Source organism: Tasmannia lanceolata, unplaced genomic scaffold (assembly GCF_043159265.1).
Source record: "Tasmannia lanceolata isolate RefF3 unplaced genomic scaffold, GAP_Taslan_0.1 ptg000012l, whole genome shotgun sequence".
Taxonomy (NCBI): domain Eukaryota; kingdom Viridiplantae; phylum Streptophyta; class Magnoliopsida; order Canellales; family Winteraceae; genus Tasmannia; species Tasmannia lanceolata.
The window spans coordinates 10,432,637-10,438,087 of NW_027518689.1; the positions used below are offsets into that span (position 1 = coordinate 10,432,637).

At 39.9% G+C, this 5,451-nt stretch overlaps 1 non-coding gene across 1 annotated transcript; it reads right to left on the bottom strand.

The window, feature by feature from the left end:
• Window positions 1-1,040: 1,040 nt before the first annotated feature.
• On the bottom strand, window positions 1,041-1,147 carry LOC143889027 (small nucleolar RNA R71). The gene has a single exon (XR_013254652.1). It is a non-coding gene; the product is annotated as a small nucleolar RNA R71 (small nucleolar RNA).
• Between the last annotated feature and the right edge of the window lie 4,304 nt (window positions 1,148-5,451).

A 5,451-nucleotide genomic window follows, 5' to 3' on the forward strand; every position in this document is an offset into this window, starting at 1 on the left:
AATCTAACCCACAACCCATGGTGGATTCTTGACCCCAAGTAGTTTTCCAATTTGAATCAAATCCCTTTCTAATCAATTTTCTTTTGCAAATTAGTTTAGTTTAGCTTTTCTAATTAGACTTTAGATTTTAGATAATTAATCAATTCTCTTAAATTTTGGTACACTTTGCCTAAATTAGGATTTTAAATAGAAAAGATCTTAGTTAAATTCGATTCTTAGATTGAATAGATTATACGTTTATATATAGTGTTGGCTCCGAGGTCAAGTCCACGGAAATCCTGAGATTTTGCCAGGCAACATAATATCATAACTAGTATTCTAATCGGTATAAGAATAGGATTGACAACTAGATTTCTCTTCCTTGAGTTCGACCCGTATGTACACGATCCGTGCACTTGCGGTTATTTAATTTCTCAATCAAGTTTTTGGCGCCGTTGCCGGGGAAGAGAGTTGCATTAGAATCTTAATTATTAGAAGTGTTAGATTAGTAGTTATTTTTAGTTTAGTTATAATTTTGGTTTCTTGCCTATCCATCTCTCTTACTTGGTTTTCTTGTGTTTATGAGTGAAGGTTGGGTGCGGAAGTCGGCCAATCGACTAGAAAGAGCAAACCGGTTAGAGATGGCGGAAGACATCGAACCAAATCCAAATCAAGTAGTCATGGCGGAAGAACAAGAGCCACCAAAGAGTTTACGCGATCGCTTCTATCCAGCCCGAACCGCGCAACCTTCTTGCATTCGATTGCCGGTTGCGCACGGCAATAATTTTGAGCTAAAATCGTAATTTATCTCTTTGCTTCCTCATTTTCATGGCTTCCCTTCGGAGGATGCTTATTTATTTTTGCGTGAGTTTGAAGATGTATGTGCTTTGATTAAGTTGCAACAACTTACCGATGATGGGGTAAAGTTGCGGTTTATTTCGTTTTCACTCAAGGATGGAGCTAAAAAGTGGCTCTATGGCTTACCAACGAACTCCATCACCACTTGGGAGGAGTTCGCCGTCGCTTTCCTAAAAAAGTTTTTTCCATTACATAAAACTAATAAGCTTAGGAACGATATTTTACAATTCAAACAAAAGCCATTAGAGTCATTTTCTAAGTTTATGGAGAGGTTCAAAGACCTACTCCAAGAGTGTCCTCACCATGGAATTGATTTGTGGCACTTATGCCAAATTGTTTATGAGGGCATAGATTACCAAACAAAGCAACTTCTTGAGTCCATGTGTCATAACAGTTTTACATCTTTCACGGATGAGGCCGCGGCATGGAACTTCTTACTTGATTTGGCGGAAAAAACAAGAGAGTGGGAATCCACTCAAGACGGTGAGAGAGCCACTTCAAGTAAGGGATTTCTAATAGAGGGTGCCGTGGCAAAAGAGGCCCATCTTGATAGCCTAATCAAAAGGCTAGAAGCAATAGTTGTCAAAGGACCCTCACAAGTCAATCAAATTGCACATAGTATTCCCATGTGTAATTGGTGTCAAGCCACGGACCATGTCATGGAAGAGTGTCCAACTCTTGCTAAATTTGGTAATTCTAATGAGAATGTGAGTGCTCTTTATGCTAATAATCCTTATTCTAGCACTTATAATCCGGGATGGAGAAATCATCCCAACTTTTCATGGAGTCAAGGTGGACCATCTAATTTCCAAGGCCAAGGCCAATTCGGCCAACCTAGGCCCACCTTCCCTCCCACTTTTGTTCGGCCATCCCCTTCCCCTCCTACTTTTCAAAAACCCATGATTAATAATGTTTCAAATCAGCAACCGCCGGATTTTCAAAAACAAGAAGAGTCGGCACGCATAGCTTCCTTAGAAAAAGCATAGAACTTCTCACTAGCACTTTCATGACAAGCCAATACAACATGGAGAAGCAAATCTCCCAACTTGCCATGGCGTTGCATGAGAGGGAAAAGGGGAAGATGCCAAGTCAACCCGTTCCTAATCCAAGGAACGCGAATATGAATGTGAATCAACAGGTACTGCCAAATCAGTTGAACGCCATTCAACCAATTTTGCCGCTGTAAGAGCCCTCCAACGAATGTAATGCCGTATATGCTTTAAGGAGTGGTAGAGATTACCACAAGGAGGAGGTCAGATCTGAACCTTCTATAGATATACAAGATACATCCAAAGAGGTAAGCAAAGACTCCACTCCAACAGGCTCGATTGCGGAGCCCAAACAGGTAAGTACAGAAGAGGTAACTTCTCCCCCTGCACGAGATTTCATTCCTAAAGCTCATTTTCCAAGGAGACTTGCTAATAATAAGAAGGTGGATGCCATGGATAAAATTTTAAATGTGTTTAAACAAGTGCAAATTAACATTCCTTTATTAGATGCGATTTCTCAGGTTCCTACTTATGCTAAAGTGTTGAAAGATTTGTGCACACAAAAGCGCACAACTAATGTGCCCAAGAAAGCTTTCTTGGCCGCAAATATAAATTCCATCTTGTCTCAACAAATGGTGGCTAAGTATAAAGACCCAGGATATCCTACTATTTCTTGCACTATTGGTAACACAAACATTGAACATGCTCTTTTGGATTTGGGTGCAAGTGTAAATCTCTTTCATTTTTCTGTATTTAAGCAACTAGGATTAGGAGACTTCAAACCAACCACCATCACTCTTCAATTGGCGGATAGATCAATTAAAACACCCAAAGGGATGGTTGAGGATGTGTTAGTTAAAGTAGGTGATTTTTTTATTTCCCGTAGATTTTGTTGTGTTACCGAACCCGTTGCTAATATCAAGGATCAAATCCCTATCATCCTTGGTAGGCCTTTCCTTGCTACTAGCAATGCTTTAATTAACTGTATGAATGGCTTAATGAAATTGTCTTTTGGAAACACATCGGTTGATTTTAATGTCTTTAAATTGGGTAAGCAACCAAATTTTCATGAAAAAATCAATATGTTGCATTCCTTTCCTGATGATATTGTTTCTAACTTTGAAATTGATTTTGATGCAGGATTCCAAGAATGCTTGGATGCACTAGGAGATGATGGAGGAGATGACTTCTTTTCTAAAGCTTTTGCCATTCAAAATGTGGAGCCCGTTGGACCACTCGCAACATCTCTTCCAAAGACATCAATCGAAGAAGCGCCACAGTTGGAGTTGAAGCCACGTTATGCATTTTTGGGTGATAATTGTACTTTGCCTGTAATAATTGCTGTGGACCTAACCTCCCCTCAAGAGGAGGAACTCATTAAATTGCTAAAAGATAACAAGGAAGCCATAGGTTGGACAATGGCCGACATCAAAGGAATTAGCCCTTCGATTGTGCAACATCACATCCATCTCATTGAGGGTGCCAAACCTTCAAAGGAACATCAAAGAAGGGCTAATCCTGTGATGAAGGAAGCCATCCAAAAAGAGATTTTAAAATGGTTAGATAACGGGATCATATATCCCATCTCAGATAGCCAATGGGTGAGTCCCGTCCAAGTAGTGCCTAAGAAGTCGGGAGTCACGGTTATACAATCCGCCACCAATGAACTTATTCCTACTCGTATTCAAACAGGGTGGCGGGTTTGTATTGACTACCGAAAGCTTAATACCGCTAATTGGAAGGATCACTTTCCTTTGCCTTTTATTGATCAAATGTTAGAAAGGTTAGCGGGTCATGAGTATTATTGCTTTCTTGATGGATATTCCGGTTACAACCAAATTCCCATAGCTCCTGAAGATCAAGAGAAAATGACATTCACATGCCCCTTTGGAACGTTTGCTTATAGATGCATGCCTTTTGGGTTATGCAATGCACCGGCAACTTTCCAAAGATGCATGATGAGTATCTTTTCTGACATAGTGGATACATTCTTAGAGGTTTTTATGGATGATTTTTCTATTCATGGCTCCACCTATGCCGAATGTTTGCATCACTTAAAATTGGTCTTAGAAAGGAGTAGAGAAAAGAACCTTGTTCTCAATTGGGAAAAGTGTCATTTTATGGTAAAAGAGGGCATCGTTCTAGGACATGTGATTTCTAAAGAGGGAATTAAGGTTGATGAAGCCAAGGTGGATCTCATTGTCCATCTTCCACCGCCCAAAAGTGTGAAGGATATTCGATCATTTTTGGGCCATGCGGGCTTTTACCGGCGTTTTATAAAAGATTTTTCTAAAAATGCTAGGCCTCTAACCAACTTGTTAGCAAAAGATCAAAAAATTGAGTTTTCCAAAGACTGCTTCGACTCTTTTGAGTGTTTGAAAAAGGAGCTAACTACGGCTCCCATCATTCAAGAACCTAATTGGACCGAACCGTTTGAAATTATGTGTGATGCTTCCGACTTTGCAATATGAGCCGTTTTGGGTCAAAGATTCAATAAATTACCGCATGTAATCTATTATGCAAGTAGAACTCTCAATGATGCACAACTCAACTACACCACTACGGAAAAAGAATTCTTAGCTGTAGACACCCCCATTTTGTTCCGCTTTAATCAGCAAAGAAGTCAGTGTTTCGCTATCCGTTTTTCAGTGGTTCCCAATCCCGTGTCCGCCTTTTATGTTTTCTCCAATCTTTCCGATCATTTCCGCAATGTTCTACATCTTTCTTTTTGCCAAGTGTTAAGGAGGGTTATTCCAAAGAATCCAAATTAGGGGAGAATTTGGACCCATTAGGTGGGCCCGTATTGAACATTTTAACCGGAATGGGATCAAGTTAGTGTATCCTGCATCGTTTTTATTAAATGAAAATGTTGAGCTCATGGATTCTCATGCTGTGACCCACCAATCTAATAGTTTGGATCAACCCCAGCACAACCGACCCTACACCCTCTTTGCCTAATTTTAGTCGCTCAGCATCCTTACTAAATTCGTTTCTCTTTCCCCCTTACCCATTGTTTGATCGGTTTAGATTGACCTACAGAAATGGATAATGGGCATTGTCCTTTGCCACCAAATGAACGGTTTTGATCATCTAACTGAAATGGGTATGTAAATTGGAATGGGCGCGCATGGGAGAAAAGGTAGGCCCACTAATGTTTAAAATCGCAATTTTGGAAGAGAGACATGTTCGACCAGCTTTAAGTGGGGCCTATCATTGTGTTTCATTCAAGATAATGTGGCTTATTAAATGGACGATCCAGATCATCTTACACCAATGAGTTTGGAGGCGCAACCTCATTTGCATTGTAGCCCATCAGTCAGTGGTTCGGATTATCCTATGGAAATTTGTGTCGTGGCCTGTCTAATGAACAATTTGGATCATTTTTAAAGCTAAATTGGATGCCATAATATGTTCTTTGTATAGTGGGGCCTCTCATGCTATTTATATGATTCTGTCATGATTTAGAAATCCATATATAAACAGCGATTGCCCAAGAATGAAGGCTCACATCATTCGTTTGGACTATAGTGGACAAAGTGCCTTATATTCTTAGACACTATACATATGGTATTCTTGATTTAAGAAGGTCCAAACCGATCTATAAATTTTTGGAAGTAGTGGGACC